This window comes from Ovis canadensis, chromosome 5 (genome assembly GCF_042477335.2).
Source record: "Ovis canadensis isolate MfBH-ARS-UI-01 breed Bighorn chromosome 5, ARS-UI_OviCan_v2, whole genome shotgun sequence".
Taxonomy (NCBI): domain Eukaryota; kingdom Metazoa; phylum Chordata; class Mammalia; order Artiodactyla; family Bovidae; genus Ovis; species Ovis canadensis.
In genome coordinates, this window is record NC_091249.1 from 46253223 (window position 1) to 46281191 (window position 27969).

The following is a 27969-nucleotide window of genomic DNA, read 5'->3' on the forward strand; positions in this document are numbered from 1 at the left end:
TGTCTTGGGGTTTGAGTTCTCCTTCTTGCTGAGCTATGCTGATAGCATTACTCAAATTTTACATGAATCTTGGTTGTCTATTTGCCTTTACGTATGAGATGTCCTATTAGTGATCTGTGAATTGTAGAGGTATCTTGTGATTGTGGGACGGTATGGAGATGATGCCAGGAAGGGTGCTCCTCTTCTAAGTACTGTGGCTCCTGATTCTCTAGCTTTTGCCAATCACCCGACGAATCTCCTCTTAGTGTTTAATGCGGCTATAGAGGTACAAATTTTTTTTTTTTTAAATTTCTGTAATGTCTAGTGGTTTGCCATGAATTCATGTCAAAGTGCAGCTTGGACTGTTTATCATTTTAAACCCTATTTACTCATTAGTTTTATAAAATTTCCTAATTTATACCTGGACTATTGAGATTATAGATTGTTGAAATGATTGCTGTATTTTTTATGAGGAAAACAGTTTCTTTAAATTCAATATAGAGTTAACAGTATATTAGTGAGTTTCAGTAGATTTTTCCCCTTAGAGTAAGGAATGTATGCCTCCAAATTTCAAAGAGCAACACTTTTGTTATGTTTTTAAATTAAAAGGATGCATTTTATTTTTTTTACTTAAGGTAGCAAAAAAGAAGGTATTTTTAACTATACAAATTATTGCACATTCATGTTAATGACTAAATAAATAACTATTCACTCAATTTATAAAAAATTGAACACTGTACCAGAGATTATGTTTTTAATGTAAAATAAATCTGAGCCTCTTTGGATAATTTTAGAAAATATTTGGAAAATTATATACAAAATATTATGTTATTATATCTATATGGTAAGATCATGGATTTTTTTTTTCCTTTATTTTGGTATTTTCTAAATTTTCTCAAATAGCAGCATATTACTTTTAATGCTAACAAAAATATTTTTAAGTACTTTCCCATACACTGTAAGTTTTTAGAACTCCTTAGCAATTATTATATTTCTCCATAAAACATGAAGCAATTAAACAGTGCTACTCTAATACCTCAGGTCAAGTTTGATATCTTAGCTGCTTTGTCAGGATTAGCACATTAAATAGACATCATAGTGAATTCAGCTGAAAGTGCATAGCTTTTATCACTTCTCTTTTCTTAGTCTATATCTGTCTTTTTCTTTGGTCATAGTTGTAAGTTGATAAATCCCCAGTGCTAGCTGGCTTTGTATCCGGCTCTGAATCACTAAGTAGTGAGAGAGGTGATGAATAACTTTCATCAGGGTTCACTCACCATCTCTGGGTCTCCTGTGCTACCAATACAAAGACCCTTGGTCTTTTATTCATATAAATATGTTTCTTTTACAAAAGAACTACCACCTCTTCTCTAACTTCATATAAGGAATCCAGTCTTTAAGAGTGATTCTGTAGTTTCAGAGAGACTAAGAGATCTCACAATGGTAGCACTGACCACAACTTTCTTCGATATAGATAAATTTCTAAAAACATACAAATTAAAAGATCTTATTAAATAGTTTAAGGTTAGTGTCTTACTCATCTTTCCTTTCCAAATCCAATACATAATCAAGTGCAAATGGCTATTCTCCTGAAATACCATGTAAACCCATTTCATCTTTTCTGTTCCTAATGATGCTGCTCTTGCTCAGGTCTATATCAAATTTCACTCACCTCCACTCTTTCATTGGTTTCTTCAATAATTATTTTAATTGTAATATCACCCTTTCTTAATTTGTATTTTACAGAAGTTGTATCCTTCTAAACTACAGTATGATTTTGGCTTGTGATCTCAATATAAATTATATGACTCATAGAAGTGAAGAAGTGAAGTTGCTCAGTTGTGTCCAACTCTTTGCAATCCCATGGACTGTAGCCTACTAGGCTCCTCCATCCATGGAAGTTTCCAGGCAAGAGTACTAGAGTGGGGTGCCGTTTCCTTCTCCAGGGGATCTTCCCGACCCAGGGATTGAACTCAGGTCTCCAGCATTGCAGGCAGACGCTTTACCATCTGAGCTACCAGGGAAGCCCCTGTATGACTCATATAACTCTTCATTTCATGTGGAATAAAATCCTAACTACTTGGAAGAACAGTCAATAGTGAGTACAAATTCACATCAACTTCACATCAACATCCTAGCCTCAACTCTGCCTCACATTCTACCCCAGCTTGATATATTCTATATGGCAACTCCAGAGTACAGTGGGTCTCCCTGATAGTCCTTAAACATCTTTGACTACTGGGCATATACCCTGAGAAAATGATAAGTCACAAAGATACATGTACTCCAGTGCTCATTACAGCCCTATTTACAATAACCAGAGAGAAACCTAAATGTCCACTGACAGATGAATGGAAAAAGAAGATGTGGTACAGATAACATACACAGAGTGGAATATTACTTAAGCATAAAAAGGAATGAAATTGTGTCATTTTATAGTAATGTGGATGGACCTAAAGTCTGTCATACAGAGTGAAGGAGTCAGAAAGAACAAAAAACAAATGTATATGAAATTTAGAAAGATGGTACCGATGAACCTATTTGCAGGGCAGGAATAGAGATGCAGACATAGAGAACGGACACGTGGGCACGGTGGGGAAGTGGAGGGCGGAACAAATTTGAGAGACTAGCACTGACATACATTCTCTGCCTAGCTAAGATAGCCTGCTAGTGGGAACTCCCTGCACAGCACAGGGAGCTTAGCTCTGTGCTCTTGATGACTGAGAGGCTGGGATAGGGGGCTGGGGTGGGAGGGAGACGCAATAGGGAAGGGCTATATGCATACATATAGCTGATTCACTTTGTTGTACAGCAGAAACTAATACAACATCGTAAAGCAATTATACTCCAATTTAAAAAGTGTCATAAAAATGTTTTCAAAGGCAATTTTACTGTTCAAACACAAGGAAAGTATGCTAAATTATGAAAAGACTGCAACTAACATTTTATGTAGAAAGACAAAACTTTTTAACCTCCATTTCTTGTGTTAAGTAAACTGTTTTAACACACAGAGACTCAACCCTTATTCAAAAGAAACCATCTAGACTACCATTTGTAGCTATGACAGAATGGGCAGTAACAAAAAAATTATCCATCTTGGAACAATTATTAATACAAAGTATACTTTTAATATCTATCCTTTAGGGAAATCAGGAAACAACCAACTTAAAACTCATGAGGGCAAGGTCCTCAAAAGAGAGAAATGCACTGAGGCAAGGCCATCATTTATATTGATTTTTCCCTCAAGGAATTTATTGATTTTCCACATGAGCTGAATAAAAAGATCAAGGCTGAAGAACAAAACAAATCTTATGGCAGTATCACGTTGTTATAGGCTAAAAGCTATAGCATCATTTCAAGGAGAAATGACCTCAGAAAAGCCCTAGACTTTCTGTTGAGACTCATGTAAGGCTATGCTATGGGATAAGAGCAAATCTCAGTATTCACAACACTAAAACTTAGCCTTAGCCATAAGTCAGCTCAATCTCTGAATGGAACAAGGTCATTGGTCCTACTATAACTTCTTTTTGGAAGCAAATTTAGAATATAACATCATCCACAGCCTCTTCAACTTTTTTATAAATAACGTCTACCATAGAACCTCAAGTACCACACATGCCAGGGATAAACAGCTTACCAAAATTCAAAGAGTACAAATAATAGAAAACACCTGTTAGATGATGTAAATATTGCTTTAAAATTATTTTGATTAATATGACCATGAAATATAATCATATTAGGTAATTAATATGATCATATAATTCATATGAATTAGGTAATTTCACCAAAAACTAGCAAATAGAAACCTAGAACTATAATACACAGAATCAGATTATTAATTAAGAATCATGTGAATCAGCAATCTTACCCAGTATCAAGCTTTATTAAATGATGCCAAGGGTACCATCAAAAGGCATAAGAGAGACTTGGTAGTCCAGTGGTTAAGACTTCATATCCACTTCAGGGGCACAGATTCAATTACTGGCCTGGGAAGTAAGATCTTCTGCCAGACAGCCAAAAGAAAAAAAAGGAGGGGCGGGGGAGATAAAGAAGATTCTGGAACATTTCACAGATCCTTTATTCCTTTATCAGACAGGAGCCTCCAATTCATGGTGCCTCTAAATACTGTTCATAGGCACCCTCAACAATAGAGAGCATATCAAATCAGATTACTTTCATTTAGTACCCCCAGAGAGTTGTATAACTTATGTACCATCCTCCAGAGAGCCATTTTTCATATTTTGGATTCCATTTTGCACAGACTGTTCTTAGCTGGAGAGAGTTAGGTAGGGAATTTTAGAGAGAAAGTCACTTCTATCTAGTAAATACCATTAGTCATTTTACCTACATACCTAGTTTACAAGGTTAAAATATGTTACCTTACCTGCTTCTTTTTTCCTTTTTCAGAGGTATTCCCCCAGTAAAAGGAGAGAAAGAATCATAAGCCAGATGCTTTACCCCTTCCTCTCAATTTCTAATAATAACAACTGAAATAAAAACAATACATGCTAAAATTTAACACTAATAAACAAAGAAGAGAGGTGGATTAAAAGTCTGGAGAACTATAGAATTTATCAGTATATCACATAAACCAGACTAAAAATCAGAGAGAAGAAAGAAAACACACGAGAAGAATGAGCAGTACACGGTGGGTACGCAGTGAGAAATTCAGAAATATATTTTATTGGAGTCTTGGAAACAGAGGAAAAGATAGAGAATGAGCAGAATCAACCTTTGAAGAGGTATTGGTGGCTTCTATTGGTAGAATGTGATCAATGCAACACCTGTAATTCTTATAAACAACTCAAGATCTTAAAAACTTGAAACAATAAGGACTAAAATGATTGAAATTTCAGAGTTGAGGAACATTTAGAAGTAGGCTGTGGAACAAGTGTTCTCTTCAACTAGGGTCATTTACTAATGGTAGTCACAGGCAGAGGTCTGAGGACAGAATATTAGACAAGGAAAAGGCAAATAATAGGAGATTTTAATGACTGCAGGGGGCTGGAGTGACCAAATTGAAAGTGGGAGGGTCCTCAAACATGTAGCCTACCTACCTCTACCAGTTAACCTTAGTTCAGTCTCTCAGTCGTGTCCAACTTTTTGTAACACCATGGACTGCAGCAAGCTAGACTTCCCTGTCCATCACCAACTCCCGGAGTTTACTCAAACTCAGGTCCATTAAGCCGGTGATGCCATCAAACCATCTCAACCTCTGTTGCCCCCTTCTCCTCCCACCGTCAATCTTTCCCAGCATTGGGGACTTTTCCATTGAGTCAGTTCATCGAATCAGGTGGGCAAAGTATTGGAGTTTCAGCTTCACAATCACACGTCCTGATGAATATTCAGAACTGATTTCCTTTGGAATGGAGAGTTTAGAACTCCTTGCAGGCCAAGGGACTCTCAAGAGTCTTCTCCAACACCACAGTTCAGAACATCAATTCTTCAGTGCTCAGATTGCTTTACAGTCCGACTCTCATATCCATACATGACTACTGGAAAAACCATAGCCTTGACTAGACAGACCTTTATTGGCAAAGTTATGTCTCTGCTTTTGAATATGCTGCCTAGGTTGGTCATACGGAGAAGGCAATGGCAGCCCACTCCGGTACTCTTGCCTGGGAAATCCCATGGACGGAGGAGCCTGGTAGGCTGCAGTCCATGAGATCGCTAAGAGTCGGGCATGACTGAGAGACTTCACTTTCACTTTTCACTTTCATGCATTGGAGAAGGAAATGGCAACCCACTCCAGTGTTCTTGCCTGGAGAATCCCAAGGATGGCGGAGCCTGGTGGGCTGCCATCTATGGCATCGCACAGAGTCAGGCATGACTGATGTGACTTAGCAGCAGCAGCAGCAGCAGATTGGTCATAACATTTCTTCCAAGGAGTAAGTGTCATTTAATTTCATGATTGCAGTCACCATCTGCAGTGATTTTGGGGCCAAAAAAAAAAAAAAAAAACCTCTGCCACTGGTTCCACTGTTTCCCTGTCTATTTGCCATGCAGTGAGGGGACCAGATGCCATGATCTTCGTTTTCTGAATGTTGAGCTTTAAGCCAATTTTTCACTCTCCTCTTTCACCTTCATCAAGAGGCTCTTCAGTTCTTCTTCACTTTCTGCCATAAGGGTGGTACCATCTATATCTGTAGTTATTGATATTTCTCCTGGCAATCTTGATTCCAGCTTGTGCTTCATCCTGGCCAGCATTTCTCATGATGTACTCTGCATATAAATTAAATAAGCAGGGTGACAATATACAGCCTGATGTACTCCCTTTCCTAATTGGAACCAGTCTGGTGTTCCATGTCCAGTTCTAACTGTTGCTTCCTGATATGCATGCAGATTTCAGAAGAGGCAGGTAAGGTGGTCTCGTATTCCTATCTTTTTCAGAATTTTCCACAGTTTATTGTGATCCACACAGTCAAAATCATTGGCAAAGTCAAGAAAGCAGAAATAGATATTTTTCTGGAACTCTCTTGCTTTTTTGATGATCAAACAGATGTTGGCAATTTGATCTCTGGTTCTTCTGCCTTTTCTAAAACCGGCTTGAACATCTGGAGGTTCAGAGTTCACGTATTGTTGAAGCCTGGCTTGGAGAATTTTGAACATTACTTTACTAGCATGTGAGACGAATGCAATTGCATGGTAGTTTGAGCATTGCCTGGCATTGACTTTTTTGGGGATTGGAATGAAAACTGACCTTTTTCAGTCCCATGGCCACTGCAGAGTTTTCCAAATTTGCTGGCACATTGAGTGCAGCACTTTCACAACATCATCTTTTAGGATTTGAAATGGCTCAACTGAATTGCATCGCCTCCCCTAACCTTGCAATGATGCTTTCTAAGGCCCACTTGACTTCACATTCTAGGATGTCTGGCTCTAGGTGAGTGATCACACCATCATGATTATATGAGTCATGAAGATCTTTTTGTATAGTTCTTCTGTGCAATCTTGCCACCTCTTCTTTATATCTTCTGCTTCTGTTAGGTCCATACAATTTCTGTCCTTTATTGAGCCCATCTTTGCATGAAATGTTTCCTTGGTGTCTCTAATTTTCTTGAAGACATCTCTAGTCTTTCCCATTAGATTATTTTCCTCTATTTCTTTGCACTAATCCTTGAAGAAGGCTTTCTTATCTTTCCTTGATATTCTTTGGAACTCTGCATTCAAATGGGTATATCTTTTTCTCCTTTGTTTTTCCCTTCTCTTCTTCTCATAGCTATTTGTAAGCCCTCCTCAGAATGCCATTTTGCTTTTTGTATTTCTTTTTCTTGGGGATGGTCTTGATCCCTGTCTCCTGTACAGTGTCATGAACTTCCATCCATAGTTCCTAAGGCACTCTGCCTATCAAATCTAGTCCCTTAAATCTATTTCTCAGTTTCACTGTGTAATCATAAGGGATTTTATTTAGGTCATACCTGAATGGACTAGTGGTTTTCCCTACTTTCTTCAATTTAAGTCTGAATTTGGCAATAAGAAGTTCGTGATCTGAGCTACAGTCAGCTCCCGGTCTTGATTTTGCTGAGTGTATGGAGCTTCTCCACCTCTGGCTGCACAGTGCACTGCACACTTCCTTTCTTTACAGAGACAAATTTCAAAATTGCACAAGGCAAGAAGCTAGATAGATGATCCAAAATCTTTTGAAGGACAAGAACGTTTGCTAAAGTCTTCTGGGATTGTGTATAAAGTAATCTAGGTGAATTCAATCTGGTGTGAATCAAAAATAAATTGAGTCTTATTAAAACTGAAACCAGCTTTATTTAATTCAGGTCCTGCTAGATTGAGGTGGTCTCCTCTCAGACTCCACTGAATATCACAACATCACACCTCTATATTTTTAGTGGAGGAGAAAATCAGTTCTCTCCAATGGAAAATTTCATCATCTGACACCTCTCCCATGCTTTCATATATAATTTCCAGAATACAGTGAAGAAATTAGACTTGTGAGATGAGGCAAGCAGCTATGCAATCATGAAGATAAACAACCAAGCCACTTACAGCCATCCTATACCCACACAACCATTCTGTTTTCCACCTTCAGTACAGCATTCCAAAAATTACACGAGATAGTTAAAACTTTTTTGAAAATATAGGCTTTGTCTCTACAGGCTTTGTTAGATGATTTTGCTCAACTGTAAGCTAAATGTAAGTGCTCCTAGCACATATAAATCATCTAGGCTAAACTCTAGTGTTTGGTAGGTTAGGTGTTTGAAATGCATTTTCATTTATAATATTTTCAACGCAGGAGGATTTTTCATGATGAAACTCTACTGTAAGTAGAGGATATGTAATTATGCTCGATCTCTAAAGTAGCAGTTCTCAAAGGAGAGCCTTTCCAAGGTCCATACAGTGACAATTATTTTCAAACACTAACATGTAATTTGATTTTTTGCTCTCATTTTTCAGTTCAGTTCAGTTGCTCAGTTGTGTCCGACTCTTTGCAACTCCATGAATCACAGCACGCCAGTCCTCCCTATCCATCACCAACTCCTGGAGTTTACCCAAACTCATGTCCATCAAGTCAGTGATGCCATCCAGCTGTCTCATCGTCTGTCATCTCCTTGTCTTCTTGCCCCTAATCCCTCCAGCATCAGGGTCTTTTCCAATGAGTCAACTCAGTCCATCCTAAAAGAGATCATTCCTGGGTGTTCATGGGAAGGACTGATGTTGAAGCTAAAACTCCAATACTGTGACCACCTGATGCGAAGAGCTGACTTATTTCAAAAGACCCTGATGCTGGGAAAGTTGAGGGCAGGAAGAGAATGGGACAACAGAGGATAAATGGTTGGAAGGCATCACGGACTCAATGGACATGAGTTTAGGTAAACTCCGAGAGTTGATGATGGACAGAAAGGCCTGGTGTATTGCAGTCCATGGAGTCACAGTCAGACACGAGTGAGTGACTGAACTGAACTGATCTAAAACTTGCCCGTTGCTGTATCTCTGTGTAGGACAAAGTTATGCCACTTGAAGTACTGCTTCAATACACCACTTAGGAATTTCTATCCACATTGGGGTTGGAAAAAATACTTAGAAAATTAATTTCTTCTTGTTATATTTTCTGTAAACTTCAGTTTTACTTGATCGAATTTAAACTTCAGCCATGTTACTGTGTTGTGTAAAATAGAAAAACAGCTTATCTTCTGATTGAGTTCTCAAGGCATATTTGCACAGAGATTGTCTCCTAGCTAGTTCAATTTTATATACATATATTTATTTTTTTAATATAAGATAATTGCTTTACCATATTTTATTGGTTTCTGACATACACATGAATCAGCCATTTAGGTGTACATATGTCCCCTCCCTCTTAACCTTCCTCCCATCTCCCACCCCTTCCTACCCGTCTAGTTACAGAGCCCTGGTTTAAGTTCCCTGACTCATACAGCAAATTCCCATAGGTTATTTATTTTTCATATGGTACTGTATATGTTTCCATGCTACTCTCTCCATTTTTTCCCTCCATCCAAAATCTCTGTGCTGCCTACAACTCCAAGGGATATCAGTGGTCACTTAGCTATAAGACATGATTTTATATGAGGAAACTGAGGCCCAGAAAGGTTAAGACAATTATTTAAGGCCCCATAGCTAGTCATTTCCCAGTGACTCTTCTGATCTACTTGATTCAATTTCCCCTCCCTATCATGTGATTACATCATTCCTGTACCACTGGAAAGGTATCCATTATGTAATGGTTTCATTTATTAAATGTTTTCTTATAGACATTTTATCTGCTTCAACTACTGCATCTGTTCTTTTGAATCAGTGATTGTATCTTTCCTTTTTTTAATCCTGGGGACACATCACTTTAATTAATAATTAGGAAACATATTCATTCATTCAAAAATATTCACTGAGTACACACTATGAATCAAGCAGATAAAAAGGTCTCTCCCTTTATACAGCTTAAATCTCAATGTACATTAATCACTTGATTAATTGTAAGAAAACAAGATATTATATATAGTATGTTGTATGGTGATACATACTCTGGAGGAAAAATAGCCCATGGATTAACCTTCAAATACAGCAGTTTTCATGCTGCTTGAAACCTCTGGGTTGATTGTGGGACTCCTTTTGGAACCACTGGAGGGAAAGGCAGTTCAAATAGCCAACCTCCCCAAACTGGCTTCATTCATATCACTTACTTTTATCTCTTTTATATAAAATGTTGTCATATAAATTTTCATTTGAACAAAGCATGCCATAGATGAAAATGGATTCAATAGATTTTTCTGGTTCTGAAACATTTTAGGTTTTCAAAGGGATAAATGATTATTTCTGGTTATACACCACTGTAGATTATTTATCACTAAAACTCATTTTTTATATGGTACATTTCTGCTCCATAATTATAGGATGAATATAAGCAGCTAAGTTTATGGTGTTGGAGAAGGACAGCTTAATCCTCATTTACTTGACTCTAATAACTGTTGAGTGACCTTCCTAAAGATAATGGAGAACCCTGTGTGCATTTGTCTGTATATAAGAAATAGAATCATTAGGTGATTAGGAGAATTACTATATTTCAGTTATGATTTACTTTTGTGAAATCCTGCTTAGTCATGTAGAAGCAGGTTAGTATTCTAAGGCTGAACCCAACACCCTCTCATTAGTAAATGAGAGCTCATTTCAATCAACTTCTTTGTCACTAATCTGGAGGTCCCGCTGTAAAAGATATGCAAGGCACTCAAAAATTACTTGAAAGAGAGCAGATGTATTTGTTTTTTTTTTTTTCCATATATTTACTTTTTATTGAATTTGTTAATGACACATAGTTTTTGCACTGCCAAACCATGCCTGAGAATTCAAAGAAAGAAATGGTACAATGGACAGCCTCATCCACCCATCATACAGCATATTAAAACTTGATTCATGTGCACTTTGATAATTCCACGTATCTTTTAAAAAGTTGTAACAAGGGTTGGGATTTTTAAGTCTCCTTGCAGGTCTTTAGATTTCTATGCTATTAAATAACTTTTCCCATATAGTCATCTCAGTTCCTCAATAACATAACCCCCACAAAATTTTGCTGGAAAAAATGCACTTTTCAGGGGATTTATGTGGTTCAAGGTCCAAGAGATTATTTGTTAAAAGATTTTTGGTTCCCAAATGATGTCTTCAGATTAACCAAGAATCCTTTGTTTCTCAATCATCCAACCTCTCCTTGGCTGGCTCAGCTACTCACCCAAGCACAACAGAACATAGGCATCCTGCCTGTCACCTCAAGTAACTCCAACATTATTGCCCAGATACACTTTGCAGGTCCCATCAGGTGATTCTGTTAGCTTCCCAGGAGTGGGATTCCTGCACTGACACTTTTATCAAGACTCAACTCCTAGAGGAAAATGCTCCCACAACAGGATAGTTTTACTCACCCATTTGCTTCACTCTTGCCAGTAGCAAGTCTGCAACTCCTACATTTGGCAAAGGGATTTTATTATAGAGAAACCCAGACTCTGCATCAAGTGGTCACATGCCACTTTGAAATAGTTCTACTGAAGATAAAAAACTAGGAAATTACCAGACTATCTCATTAGACGGAAAGACTTTTCAGTAATCCTGGGTAGCATCCTGGTGTCCCTTTTCAGGACTAAAAATTACTGGATAGTTTAAGCTGTAATTATTAAAAACAGAAGTGCTACATCACCTGTCTCTCACCCCTGACTCTCCAAATGATCAACTTAAAGACATATCAGAAGGTTGATACCAAAGCTAGGCTGGGACAATCACTGCATCTACAGAATACCTAACACCTTAAATGTTTGGGCACAAGTGCATCTGGAATTCTTGTCAAAGATCATGCAAGATCTGTGAAACTTGAGCGTATTTCAAGTTGAGGTTCTGCTCTTACTGCTTTGAATTTGTAAGGACAAGACAGTGACTCCCTTGGCCTGAGCAGAAACTAAACAAAGTCTTTCCACCAGTTTACTATACAATTTAGACCTGATTAGAGGAGGCTTTAGCAGCACCTGAAGTAGAGCCCCCTGCATTTACTGCCCTTTACATTAAAGGCCATTTGGTTCCACTCTAGGGACTGGCAAATTCATGAGACATTTCACAATTCCAATGCATACTTCAGGTTACTGTGCTAAGCAATATGCTCTGTAAAAGACCTATTCCAAGTGATAGCAAAAAAAAAAAAAAAAGCCTTAATATGGAACACAGAAAAAGCATTACCCAAATAAAAAATTACTAAAAGAAATAAGATTCTTCCCTCCTACCCCTTTCCCCACTTGGTGACCAAAGTTTGGTTGAATTTAATTTGTGGTTACCTCAGAATACAACTCAAAGTTTTAAATTATAAATCAGAGCCCTACAGATTTTCCAAGCACATCAGTTCTTTTGAGAGCGGCATGTTCCAGGAAGTCTAATCCAGCCACAGCCCACCTCAGAGTATTCCTTATAGATGGGGCACAGGACAGGTTAATTAAGGTCACTTAAATCTTCATCTTTTACAGCAGATCAGAACCCAGATGGCTGACTTTCTGCAGGATTTCTGATAGGAATCCAGTAGAGCTGGTTTCAAGTTTCACATCGACACTTAACAGCTGTAACCTTCTTATCCAGAAGTTGTGATCCACATGAAGTCCACAATGAGTGCAGCAAATCTGAGGTAGTCAACCCTTACGAAGGCTCAGTATTTCCGGCTTTCTACATGCTTGGCAGTGGACTGCAGGGATGGGAACTGCGTATCACTATAGATTTCTGGTGGTCCTTGTGGTGCTTTCCTTGTTGTGGTCAACCTGGCTCCAGGAGGCCTATACACGCCACTAGTCATTGTTGGTTCTGGGGTTTCTGTAACAACTACTGGAGCAGGAGGTGCTTGTACCGGAGCAGTTTTATTCCAAGGTCCTGAAGATTTTTCTACACCACCACCACCACCTCCACCTTCTTCCCAATTATCACTTGGATCTTCTCTCTTTTCAACTTCATCTTCTTCCTTTTCACTTATTTGCATTGCTTGAACTCTTAAGCCGCTGTAATCAACCTCTTTTTGCTCAAATTCTTTCCACTCATCTTCCTCTCAGAGTAGACGTCACCCGATAGATGCACTTCCGACCCGGGCCGATTCCCCGGGAGGGTGCCGCCGCCTGCCTGCGTGTTGGCCCGAGCTAGGCAACGAGGGTCGGGAGCTGGGCCGCTGTGGTCCGGCGGGGAACGCTAGGCGGCCCGCGGTGGGAAGCCAGCGTCACGTGGCAGCCTCCGCGCCCGTCAGCCCGCCGGCCGGCCCCGGCCGCTTCCCCAGCAGATGTATTTGAAGACGGGAAGCTATCAGGCTTGAACAGCAACCAGTGACATAAGAGAAGATCCTTTTTAAGCTAGGATTAATTGAATCAGAGCTGAGAACAGCTCCCATGATTGATGAAAATGATGTCAATGATGGTGTTACAAAGGTCATTAAGTGCCCAAAGGGTTCTAGGAGTCACATGATACATGTTGCATTGAAAGACAGTACCATTACTATCTGAAATTTTTACCTTCCAAAACTAGATAAGAAAGATAACAAAATACACATATATAGGTTCATAAAAAAAGATACTCAAATATCTTCTTAGTTTGCAAAGATTAAATGGCTAGAAGTAGGATAATGAAAAAGAGGACAGGTAAATGAAAAATGTTGGATGTATACCTGGTAAACACATTTGGGAAATGGAAAGGGATAGTAATGCAAGTAGAGATAACAAAAACCTAAAGCCAATCTACGTATACAACAGTATTGTATATCTTAAATAATCAGTTCAGCCCATGCATCACTGTCTTTCATTTGAATAAAGTAAACTTTCATAAGGGTTTTGAGTGAGTATTAGGAGAAACATCAGCATTTTTGCTCATTTCATCAGTTTTTTGGAGGAGGTAAATTGCTATTATTTTTCAAAAAATGTTAACATAATCTATAGTTTGATTCTTAAGTTTTAAAAGAAACTTTGTATATGAAATGAGCACAGATACAAAGAAGAGGTTTTTATTTGGAATATATTTTTTACATAGTATGAAGTATTAATTTGAAGTACAGAAGTAATAAGTATCTAAAATTCAATCTGAAAAACATTTCCCTTGTTTCTGACTTTAAAAAACTGTAATTCCTAATCATATTCTATTTCTGTCGGTCCTAAGAGCACTGAACTGAATCAGGGAATATGTCTGAACAATTTCAAAAGTTTAACAACTGAGGGTTCAGGAGACAGGAAGATGGGGGAACAGGACATGATAAAGGAATGAAATTTAGCAACCTTGTTATGGGGTTTGTACTCCAAAGGGATATAGACAGAAGCAGGATAGGTGATTTAAAATTCAAGAAATACTCAGAAAGGTATTGCTAAAAAGGCATTTGAGAGCTGTAACTCTGTTGATTTCCAAATTATTTGATCAATTCTGTGTCTGTGCAATGACTGAACTTTCTTGAGAGCAGTTAATGTTCCTCAGGTGAGGGCCCCAGACCAGCAATATTAGCATCACCTGGGGACTTGTTAGAAATGCAAATTCTTAGGCCCAGTTCTAGAACCAATGAATCTACAACTCTGAAAGATTGAGGCCCAGCAATCTTTGTTTTCACAAACCCTCAAATTGATGCTGATGCATACTTAAATACATACTTAAATTTGGTGGGCTTCCCTGGTGGCTCAAAAGGTAAAGCGTCTGCCTGCAATGCTGGAGAGCTGAGTTCTATCCCTGTGTTGGGAAGATCCCCTGGAGAAGGAAATGGCAACCCACTCCAGTACTCTTGCCTGGAAAATTCCATGGATGGAGAAGCCTGGTAGACTACAGTCCATGGGGTCGCAGAGACAGACAGAACTGAGTGACTTCACTAACTAATGAATACTTAAATTTGAGAACTGCTCTATAACAGACTGTGGATTCAAACTAATTTTTGTTCTTGTTTAGTCCCTAAGTCCTATCTGACTCTTTTGAACCCCATGGACTGCAGCCAGGCTCATCTGTCCATAGGATTTGCCAGGCAAGAATACAGGAGTGAGTTTTTGTTTCCTTCTCCAGGGGATCTTCCAAACCCGGGAAACAAACAGGAGTCTCCTGTATTGCAGATTGATTTTTTTTTTTTTTTAACTGCTGAGCCGCCAGGGAAGACAGCAGCTAAATTTAGGCACACACAAAAAAATCTCATAAAGAAACAACTTCCTCAGAAATCTCTAAATTGATTCACATCAATCTGAAAAAATACCTCAGACCAATTCTGAATCCCCATGTCTTATGATTCAATCAACTACATATTCACCTTGCTATTCAGGTTTCCTGGAAAATTGATTTACTCACTCTTCTTGTTCTATTTTCTATAATATAATCAAGACCTTAAAGGTAGGCCTGCTAATTTTAAGCTCTTTAATACACACATCTCCAAGTTTGATGGGGGAGGGAGTGGTTAAGGAGATACAAAAATTTAGTAAGACACAGACACACAGCAATATATTTGGGGGGAATGTGACACAACCTGTTCGAGTTTTGCAATATTAGAATTGTATTGCAGAACCTTGTTTTTCAATTTCTGTCAATTACCGGTTCTGTACAATGAAACCCAATGCTGTGTCAGTGAAATATAATGTTCAAGTCAAGCAATAATTTATTGGAATTCTTTCTCCATTTATTTTATGAGACATTTCATTTTTTTGTGAGGGGATTTGTTAACATAATAACTCCTTTCCCATCTCTTGGGTGATGCGATGTGATGGGAAATAATGGCAAGGTGGAAATTTTAGCTTTTTTTTTTTTAAAGATTTTAATGATGTGTATGTAATTTTATGAAGGAAGATCAGAACTTAGTAGTGTATTCTTGCTTTTGCCAACTCTTCTGTAGTCTGAGTCAGGGAGATTGGGTTAAAACTATTTCAGTACTTTGAGTCAAGTGAACCTATCTGAAGTTATATTCCCTTTTGTCCTGTACAATCTAGGGCGAGTCATAGATATGATGGCAGGACTACCACCACACTGACAACACAGGTGACAGAGAGAGAATTGAGAACAGAGAGTATCAGGATGCACAGTCAAAAGTTTAGTGCAGGTGCAGAATCTGAGCTAGTTTTAGCATACATTTATAACGCATAAAACAAATATATTAATAGATAACTGTGCTATAGTTTCATTGAGTTTTGGAATTAAATATTAAGTATCTAATGAGTTAAATCTTGACTTCCCTGGTGGCTCAGACGGTAAAGCCTCTGTCTACAATGCAGGAGACCCGGCTTCGATCCCTGGGTCGGGAAGATCCCCTGGAGAAGGAAATGGCAATCCACTCCAGTACTATTGCCTGGAAAATCCCATGGACAGAGGAGCCTGGTAGGCTATAGTCCATGGGATTGCAAAGAGTCGGGCACGACTGAGCGACTTCACTTTCACTTAATGAGTTAAATATAAGTAGTTAAATAAATCTCATCCTAATAGTGAAGGCTCTGGAGGGATGGTGAGTAGTGTACTCTGAAATTATTGTTTTGGCAAAAAAAGCCACTAATATACAGAAAAACAAATACCATGCTGAAATTAACTTGGAAGAATCTTGAAAAAGTTCAGAAATTCAAAGTTTGAATACTGAATTTTAGACATTGAAAGTCCTCATTTCAGATTATGCTAAGCAATGAAATCTCACAGAAGGAAAAATAGAAATGGCCATCTTAAAAGTTCCTTTGAGTATAGGAAAGCCTCTTTTCCCACAAAGTTTTGTTTCTTCTTGATTTAAGAGAGAAGGCAATGGCAACCCACTCTGTACTCTTGCCTGGAAAATCCCATGGACAGAGGAGCCTGGTAGGCTGCAGTCCCTGGGTTCGCGAAGAGTGGGACACAACTGAGCTACTTCACTTTCACTTTTCACTTTCATGCATTGGACAAGGAAATGGCAACCCACTCCAGTGTTCTTGCCTGGAGAATCCCAGAGACGGTGGAGCCTGGTGGGCTGCCGTCTATGGGGTCGCACAGAGTCGGACACGACTAAAGTGACTTAGCAGCAGCAGGAGATTAATTAGCAATCTAGCACACACAGAAGCTTTGTTCTTCCATTAATTACATTTTCCTGATCTTGCAACTATACAGTCATAGTAGTAGCCTTGCCACATTAGATGCTGCTACAGCTGCTGCTGCTAAGTCGCTTCAGCCGTGTCCAACTCTGTGCGACCCCAGGGACGGCAGCCCACCAGGCTCCCCGTCCCTGGGATTCTCCAGGCAAGAACACTGGAGTGGGTTGCCATTTCCTCCTCCAGTGCATGAAAGTGAAAAGTGAAAGTGAAGTAGCATGAAAGTGAGACCTCTTCATTTTCTTGTCTTTGGGGCTCTGCATCATTGAAAATCATTTAGGCTAGTGTTTTAGATGAATCTCTACCAATATTCATTAAACATTTAAATAATATTTGAATGTCACAAGGATATGTGAAAATCAAATTCTATTATTTATTTTTTTCCAAATTGTATTTTTTAAAAGGACTGTGTAGATTTTGTTTTATAGAAGAAAATCTTGTGTGTGTATATACATATATATATATGACTGCTAAATATTTATTTCAAGTAATAGATAGCTTCTAAAGAATAACCATACCCTCAGCTCTATGAAAAATAAAATAATTAAGTTATTATGTGACCAAAAAGTGAAAGACAGCATAGAACATCCAATTTACAGAGCATTTTAGTTTATGAGTTTGGGTTCTAATTATATCTTCTCAGTTGCATCTCAGTTCAATTAATACATAATGATTCAATCAATATATAATCACTATTTAACCAATAACCACTAAGTACATAAATAGGCTTATCTTAAATGATAAAATTACAATAATATGTGCCTTAGAAGCTTGTAACTCAAATAAAAATGTCATATGCATTGATAAATTAGCATTATAACTAAGGAAGGAAAATTGCTTTTTAAAGAATTTTACTTGAGTACTAAATATATTTTAATCCATAATGGTTGGCCCCTATGAGTTATTCACTAACTTAAGCCAGAGTTCATAACAAATATTGAGTAAGAGTGAATTAAACCATGATAATAGTTATATGAAAGGAAATTAAATATTTATAGAGTCCCTAGATTTTGCAGACACTGGACTATGAGCATTCCCATAGATATTACTTAAATCCCTAAACACTGCTTTTTTTAGATAACTGCTGAGCCCACTCAATTGGATAAAGGGCTCCTCTGACAGGGAAAGTTCTCCATAACCCTGACTTAAATTACTTTACAAGCTTTTTACCCCGAGCTGCTGCATTCAGTTGGAGAAGGCAATGGCACCCCACTCCAGTACTCTTGCCTGGAAAACCCCATGAACAGAGGAGCCTGGTAGGCTGCAGTCCATGGGGCCGCAAAGAGTGGGACACGACTGAGCGACTTCATTTTCGCTTTTCACTTTCATGCATTGGACAAGGAAATGGCAACCTCTCCAGTGTTCTTGCCTGGAGAATCCCAGGGACGGGGGAGCCTGGTGGGCTGCCGTCTATGGGGTAGCACAGAGTTGGACAAGACTGAAGCGACTTAGCAGCAGCAGCAGCAGCATTCAGTAGAATTGTCTCACAACACATTTACGCTATCTTCACGACTGAGCATACACAATTTTCCCTGCTTGAATCATGAATCTCCCTTTTCCTCTGCACTACTAAAAGTACTGTTAAAACCTCACCAGAGCCATGACAGGCTCAGAGAGGTGCACTAGGCCAAAAATAATCCCTGAGTCATGCTTCGGGGCTTCCCTGATGGTAACTCTGGCCAATCAGAGAGATGGTAACTCTGGCCCATCAGAGAGATGACTGGCCAATCAGTAAGTACCAGGAAACCCCTGCAGTCAATCAACCCTCGCCAACTCCCTGTCTTTGTTCTAAACTTATAAATACTGCTATAAATCTGGGCTCCGGGCTCTCATCAAGACTCCACTGCGCTGGATGAGACGGGAACCCTGGCTCCAGTTGGCAATAAAACCCCTTTATGCTTTTGCATTGCTGTGGACGTCTTATTCTCTCAGTTTTGGGGACTCGGACTCTAGGCATAACAAGTACCTTCTAGCCTCTCAAAGACCACTGCAGGCAACCTTTATCCAATTATTTTCTACAAATTCACAATGTCAATACTTCTGCACAATATATGGAGGTGATTTTTTTCAACACTTAGATTTAATTATCTATTACCCAATGGAAAAGATGGAACAAAATAATTTTTTATTCTGTACTCAATATCAGTTTTTAAAAAGTCATAGAATTTACTTTCTTAGAGTAATTTATAGGTTTACAGAAAAATAAGCAGATGGTACATAGAGTTCTCATATACCACCTCTTCACCTTTCAGTTTTTCCTATTGTTAATATCTTGCATTAGTGAAGTACAATTGTTGCAAATGATGAAGCAACATATATTATTAATATTATATCTATTATAATAATATTATATTAATATATTAATTATTATTAATCACATTACACATATAATATTATATAATATATAATTATATTATATAATAAATTATATTATAATATTATATTATATTAATATAGTATATACTTGTGTAATATTATAAATTATATATATTATTAAATATAAGTCATATTTATATTTATTTAATATATATTTTAAATATAAATATATCTTATATATTATATAAAATATATATAATATGTATAATATACTATATATCTATATATTTGTAATTTATATATAAATATTATATAATATAATTATAATTATACATTACATTATATAATATACAATATAACATTAATATGTTAATATGAATATTATTCATATACATGAATATTATTAATGTTGATACATTATTTTTAATATATAAAGTCCAGAGTTACAGTAGGATTCTTGTATTATGTTGTACACATAGTGCTATAGATTTTGACAAATGTATAGTCTTGTGCATCCACCATTATGGTATCACACAGAATAGTATTACTGCTCTATAAATCCTCTGTGTTCCACATATTCATGCTTCCCCTTATACGAATTCCTGATGTTCTTATATAGTCTCTCTATATAATTTTGCCTTTCCAGATAGCTATATAGTTGGAATTGTACAGTATGTAGCCTTTTCTCATTGAATTCTTTAACTTTCATATGCATTTAAGATTTCTTCTAATAATTTTAGAGTTTCACATTCACATTTAGGTGTATGATACATTTTGAGCTACATGTTGGTCATAGATGTAAGATCTGTGTTTAGGGTTTTTTTTGAATGCAGATAGTGGGTGTTCAGTTAATCTAGCCTCTCTTGTTTAAGACTATTAATTCTCCATCAAATTGCCACTACTTTGTCGAAGAACAGCTGACTATATTTGGTGGTTTTCTCTCTAGGCTCTCTCTCGTTTTCCATTGATCTATCTACTTTTCAACATATATCACAGTATCTTGATTACAGTAGCTTAATAGTAAGTCTTGAAGACAACATCTCACTCCTTTGACTTTTGCCTTTCCATACAGTCTTTAGACTCAGTTGGTCACTGTTAGCAAAATCAACTGCTGTTAGCTTAATTGGGATGGCAGTGTATCAGTCTATCAAACTGGAAAAAAATGAAGTTTTAACAATACAGTATTGAGTCTTCCAAAACATAAACTTGGAACATCTCTCCATTTATTTAGATTTTCTTTGACTTCTTTCATCAGACATTTGCAGCTTTTCACAAATATAACTTGAACATATTTTGTTAGACAAATATCTAAACATTTAATGCCAGTGTAAATGGTATTGTGTCTTTATTTTCAAATTCTAACTGTTCATTGCTGGCACATAGGAAAGCAATTGTCTTTTTTACATTAATCTTATATACTACAACCATGCTATATCCAATTATTCAGGAGTTTCTTTGTTAATAACTTTTGTATTTTCTACATTGACAGTCGTCACCTGTGAAAAGTTTTCTTTCATGTAATTCAATCTTTATAACCTTTATTTCTTTTATTGTCTTACTGCATTAATTAGATCATTCAATATGATGCTGAATGGGTTTGGTGAGAGGAAAAATCCTTGTCTTGGTCCCAGTCTTAGGGAAAAAGCACATTCACATTGTTTCTCATGATTAAGTATAATGTTAGCTGAAGTTTTTTCTTTGTACTTTTTTTGTAATTGAAATGTTCTTTATCATGTTGAAATTTGGCCAGTGTTTTTCTGTACCTATTAAGTGCTATCATAACACTTATCTTTTTTTGTCTACTGATGTGATGGGTTACATTATTTTTTAATTAATGCATTTTTGAATGTTGGATAAGTTTTGGATTTCTGATGAATTCTAGCTAACATTTTGAGGAGAGATTATATAAATTCTCTACAATCTCTTCCTGAAGATAGATGCAAAGGGAATTCTTCTTAACTCATTCTGAGGACAGCATTTGCATCTTCTTAGTCTCAGAGTCTCAAAACCAAGCACTCTTCAAATATCCCCTCATTTTCCTGCTTCAACACTTCATGAAGCACATTAGCAAAGTCACTCAGTCTTCCTAAAGTCAGCAGTCTTTCTGTTCTATCTCCAAATGTCACTGCTTGCATTGCCTTTTCCCATTCTCATTTCTTCTGTGATGTTCAGCCTTCTCAAAACTTTTCCAATGCCTACTTGGAAGTCTTCCTCAACTCCTTGCCTCCTCCAGTGATTCTTTCAACATCAGTGTAAAAATGCCTTACAGCACAATGCCAATCATGCCACTTCCTCTCTTAAAAACTCCCATAAAACAGGAATAAAAGTCAGACTGTTTGCCTGATATCCATGTCTTTTTACAATCTAGGTATGAGTTCTGTCTCTAAACACTGTTAATTCCCCTGTCTAGAGAGTCAACCCCCAGCCATTTGTTCAAAATCCTTTTAACTAATATTACCGTTTAACTAATATTACCTTTTAAGTAATATCTCTTTCCTCAAAAAAACCTTTCTTTTCTCTTATGGCACATCTTCCCTTCTACTGTAATTACAATTTAAAAACTACATTATTTCCTCTAGTAGTCTGTGAGAGTCTTTAGAGAGGTTAATTTCTGCCATCACCAGTTACCATGTATCATCACAATATCCAGGGTTATTGTTAAAGCACAGTTTAAGTATAAGTGTTTTGTGTGCTGACAAGCCTTTTCAACACTACTTCAAGTATAGTGCAAGGTCAAAGCCTCTCTTAGGGGATCTCTCTCCCTCTTCCCTGACCAACATAATTAAAAAAGCAATCCTCCTCCCACCTCAATCCTAGTTACTTTCTATTCCATGCCTGTACCTTATTTCTCTCATAGTCCTATCACTCCAAATCATTTAATTTGTTTCCTTGTTTAATTTCTTTTTATTCCACTCTAAACTGAAAGCCCTTTGAAAATATTGCCATGTGTTCTATTCTTGCACTTAGCAGTGTCTGACATGTAGGTGGCAGTCATTAACTATTGGATGGATGAATAATTGAATGAATATCTGCTTATGTGGTTTTTCCAGTGGTCATGTATGGATGTGAGAGTTGGACTGTGAAGAAGGCTGAGTGCTGAAGAACTGATGCTTTTGAACTGTGGTGTTGGAGAAGACTCTTGAGAGTCCCTTGGACTGCAAGGAGATCCAACCAGTCCATTCTGAAGGAGATCAGCCCTGGGATTTTTTTGGAGGGAATGATACTAAAGCTGAAACTCCAGTACTTTGGCCACCTCATGCGAAGAGTTGACTCACTGGAAAAGACCCTGATGCTGGGAGGGATTGGGGGCAAGAGGAGAAGGGGACGACAGAGGATGAGATGGCTGGATGGCATCACTGACTTGATGGACATGAGTGTGAGTGAGCTCCGGGAGTTGGTGATGGACAGGGAGACCTGGCGTTCTGTGATTAATGGGGTTGCAAAGAGTCGGACACGACTAAGTGACTGAACTGCAGTGAATTAGGAAATAGAAAATAATAAAAATAAATGATGGAGAAGACAATCTCTTAGACATGGTGAATGAAAGATGGTCCTGTAATGAGGTATAGGCAGACTGAAGAGCTGCATTTACTGCCTTAAGGAAGGTAAATAGCCTCTAAACACGACACACTGCAGTGCTAACTATTTTTTAGGATGGCAGAAAGCCCTACATGTGGCATGCCGTGGCATGGTATTCTTCACTTTACCTGCTGATATCATTACTTCCTAGCTTAAGACATAATGTGAGCTGGTATTGTTAAATAAAGTCCAGCAGAGGCAAACTGATATGAGATTAACTGGCAAAGAAGATGACAACAGTAACTGAGAATAAGGGATCCCAGGTACATAAGAGAAAAGGTTTGGAGGCTGTTTAGCTCCCAGAAAGGATTTATTGCTAAAATAATAAAGTGATTCCACTACCAGAATTGCTATTCCACAAGGAAAACATATACAATGCTAGACAACTTTTATTATCTAACAGAATCTAAACTGCTTGGTATCATTTCCTTAAACTCCATATCCCAGTAAACCAGTGGTCCTTAAATTTTGGTAGCGTAAAAAAGAGCTTGTGAAAAACAAATACACATGTATGTGAATATGTGTGTGCTTGTGCATATGAGTAGGTATATACAGAGTAACTGTACAGTTAAGATAGATAGAAAAATAGATAATTTAAATCACAATAAGTTATGTACAGTCAATTCTCATTATTTCTGATAGTCACGTTCTACAAAGGCACAACAAACACTAAATTAGTGAATTTTGAATTATTACTCCTAGGGAAATACAGAATTTGCCTCCTGTGGACTTCCAGTCATGTTTTCCTGAGCTGATAATACATAACCTTGTTTTATGTGAGTTTCTGTTTGCACATGCTCAGTCACGCACTTATGTACAACTCTTTTTGACCCCATGGATAGCCTGCCAGGCTCCTCTGTCCATGGGATTTTCCAGGCAAGAATACTGGAGTGGGTTGCCATTTCCTCCTACAGGGGATCTTCCCAACCCAGGGATCTAACTGTCTCTTGCATCTTCTGCATCTGCAGTCAGATTCTTTCCCACTGAGTCACTTGGGAAGACCATGTTTCTCTTTAAAGACACCTTATTTCACATGTATTGTTGGTTCTTTAACCTTGAACTCATGCTCAGCAACACTGTAACTCATACCTAAATGAATCTTATCTGATACATATATTTCCTTCATAAGGCTCATCACAGTTTTCTTATACTTGGGAATACTAGACAGAGCTACAACATTATATTTGGAACCCATTTTAAAAAGCAAAATCACAAAACAAAACAAAAAAGGTGAAAAAGATGTCCTTAAGTAATCTGTGACATGAATACATTTACAACATGAAAACCAAAAGAAGAAAGCAGAGTTATGCCTTGTTTGGTCTCAGCTGGGAATGTATGTATTCATGGGGCTAACCCATTTTTCTCCACCCTGTGTAGATGGATGTCCATGAATGATCATAAATGCATCATGAATATTGGATTGGGGCTTACAAATAACCTTTACTGAGTAGGTGATTTCACAAAACAAAATCTACAAATAATAAGGATATGTATGTATGGAGGCAGTGGAAGTTGAGGGAGGGGGCTTCCCTGGTGGCTCATGTGGTAAAGAATTTGTCTGCAATGCAGTTTCATTCCTGGGTCAGAAAGATCCCCTAGAGAAGGAAATGGCTACCCCGTCCCCATTCTTGCCTGGAGAATCCCATGGATAGAGGAGCCTGGCCAGCTACAGTCCATAGGATCAAAGAGAGTTGGACACAACTGAACTTGTGTGTGTGTGCCTTTGAATTCTGTGAGAGAAAGAATAAAAGATGTATTTGAGAGTTGGCATACAAGTAAAATAAGCAGCAGTAAAGTACTTTCCCTTTAAAATTCTGTTATTGATGAATTAAATAAGTCTTGCTTTCAATTTACTTAGATATATAACTGGTTTAAGAGAAATGGACAAACTGTAACTGCAAAGCATATGAAATTAAAATTACCTCCAAAATTTCTCTTTATCTCCAGGAATGAAAATAAGTGGAAATGATAATAATAACACACATTTTTATCTCTAGCACTGCCAAGAACCTATCCATCCCATTGTCAGTCTTTGTCAATTTTATTTTAAGTTCTTATGTCACTGAATTTCTACTTTTTTAATACTTTGGATAGACTGTTATGACGCATATTTCTAACTCAAGATGGTAATTTTAGAAGCTGGACCAGAGTTGTGAGTCTTAATAAATCATAAGGCAAGGACTAAAAAAAAAAACAAAACAAAACCCAAATCAGTTCATAATGTAGATGGTGAAGTAAAAGCAAAGTGAAGTCACTCAGTCATGTCCGACTCTTTGTGACCCAGTGGACTGTAGCCTACCAGGCTCCTTAATCCACGGAATTCTCCAGGCAAGAATAATGGAGCGGGTTGCCATTTCCTTCTCCAGGGCATCTTCCTGAGTGTGTTGCCATTTCCTTCTCCAGGGGATCTTCCTGACCCAGGGATTGAACCTGGGTCTCTCGCATTACAGGCAGATGCTTTACTGTCTGAGTCACCAGGGAAGACAAAGCCTTGACCTAATCTTTGATTTGCGTGGGTGGTAGAAGTGAATCCTTTTAGCAGTATAGTGAGAAAAGGTATGGAAGAAAAGAAGAGAAGTATCACTTACTTCACCATTGCACATTAACTTCAAAATTATTTAGAAAAATAAAATGATACTCTGAAGTCATATTAAAAACGAAAAAAAAAAATCTTTGGAAGGAGCTTTGGCAATTTCTTACAAAACTAAACATACTCTTACCAATCTTGCAATTATGTTGCTTGCAATTTACCCAAAGGATTTGAAAGCATATGTCTACACAAAAATCTGCATGGATGTTTATAGGAATTACTCATAATTGAGTAAATTAGGAAGCAACCAAGATGTCCTTCAGTAGGTGAGTGTATAAACAAACAGTGGTTCATCTCAACGATGGAATATAACTCAGTGCTAAAAAGAAATTAACTATCAAGTCACAAAGACATAGAAGAATAAATGCATATTTTTAGGTGAAAGATGCCAACCTGAAAGGCTATGTATTGTATGATTCCAACCATATTACATTCTGGAAAAGGCAAAAATATGAATAAAGCAAAAAAAAAAATGGTGATTGCCAAGGTTGGTTGGGGGAGAGGTGTAAGTGGGCCAAGCACAGAGGATTTTTACATTAGTAAAACACTTCATATGATACCATAATTATGTGTATGTCACTATATATTTGTTTAAACCTATAGAATGTAAGACATCAGGAAAGAATCATAATGTAAATATGAACTTTGGGTGATTATGATGTGTCAGTGTAGATTCATAGACTGTAACGAATGTGCCACACTGGTGGGGGATGCTGATAATGAAGGAGGCGATGCTATCTGGGAGGGCAAAGGGTATAACAGGAATCTCTGGAACCTTCCACTCAGTTTTTCTGTGAACTTAAGACTGCTCTTAAGAAGTCTCTAAAAATACTTTTAATTAAAAAAAATGAAAGAATAATAAAATTGAGTGCTTCCAAATAAAGACATGTTTGCCCTAGGAAATTAAATTATTTCATCAGGAGTTAGTTAGGGGTCATGTTTTTCTAGTGAGTTTACATAGATTCTCTAAAGAGAAATTAATTAATCAAGGAATTTAATTAATGCATCAAGTGGACAAATTCAGTTAAGTAATCCTCTTTAATAATATATCCCACTTAGAGACTCAATCTCTGTTGCCATCCAACAGTGATCTACACTTTGTAAGGATCAGTAAACATCAGAAATAAAATGGTCCACTCAGGGCTGAGTTGTAATTATCCATTGAACTAATCATTCTAAATTGAAAGCTGTGCAAAAACTACAAAACACAGGAGATGGTAGGACAAAGTAAATATTATCAGACAAAGAAGTAATATTACAGTGCTTTGGTTCCTATTATGAATTAAATACATAAAGTAATTCTGCAGAAAGAACAAAGTCCAAAGCAGACACAAACTAATGAAAATCTTATTTGGTATATATCTGACTTAAAATCACACACACACACACACTTAAAACACATACCTGTGCACATATATTACTCTTTTGTCAACTTTAGGAATCTTCAAAGAGTCATGAGAGGGAGGGAGCTGTATTTAAAAAATAAAATTTGGAATAAATAAAAGAATTGTAACAATACTAAAGCCTTACATTTAAAAAGATAAATAAAATTCAGGAAAAAAAATTGAAATAAAATTTGAAGCTTGGTAAAAACTTACCAAGGTTAAAAAGAAAAGACTTCATTTGATAATTACAGCTTAATTTTAAAACAATATATTAATGATAGGTATTGATCATTTATGTCTGGCATTATTCTAGGTACTTTACAAATAAATATTCCTTAAAAAGCATCAAATGTATGTCAGTTTTATAGATATGGAAACTGAGGTATACAGAGGTTAATTAACATGCCCATGGTCCCAGAGTAGGTAACTGTCAGAGTCAGGGACTGAGTTCTAGAGCTTACTCTTTTACTGTTGCAGCCACACATTCAGGAAAACAAACTCACTCAGAAAGACAATGCAGATAGTGGAGTGCAGTTTATTACACTGGCAGGCCCAAGGCAGAGTCTCCTCTTAGCCAAGGACCCACCCAACTTTTGTGAAAACCTTGTATACTTTAAGTGTACTGCTCAAGCCCATATCCCCAAATTCCTTAAACCTAGCCTGGACAGTGTTAAAGGGAGATACAAAGAGGTTACAGCAATGATACATAATCAGAAGGGTCAGCTGGTTATACATTGCAGCCTACACCAATGGGTGCCATAAAGATTACAAAGTTGATTAACTACATAGGGGATTATTACATTGTTTTTGGTGATGGGAAACCAGCTTGGCCATAGGTATGTTATCCCCATGGCTACTAAGCACATGGTCCAAAGCTCACTGAAAGTGCAAGAGTTTCAGCGGAGTTTCCTTCTTTTTCAAGATGGAGTCAGCTCATCCTGTTCCTTTCCTCCCTCATTATCACTACCAGGACTACAAATATCTTCTCTGATGCACCAGGGAGCAAAAATGTTTTCTCCTAACACTTAGCCAGGACATTCTACACTCAGTCTATGAATATTTAACCCTTTCAATGTCTTGGCATTCTGTCTTATTCTCCCCA

At 37.4% G+C, this 27969-nt stretch overlaps 1 pseudogene; it reads right to left on the reverse strand.

The window, feature by feature from the left end:
• Window positions 1–10699: 10699 nt before the first annotated feature.
• LOC138440304 (protein CDV3 homolog pseudogene) lies at window positions 10700–13149 on the reverse strand (annotated as a pseudogene).
• Window positions 13150–27969: the final 14820 nt, after the last annotated feature.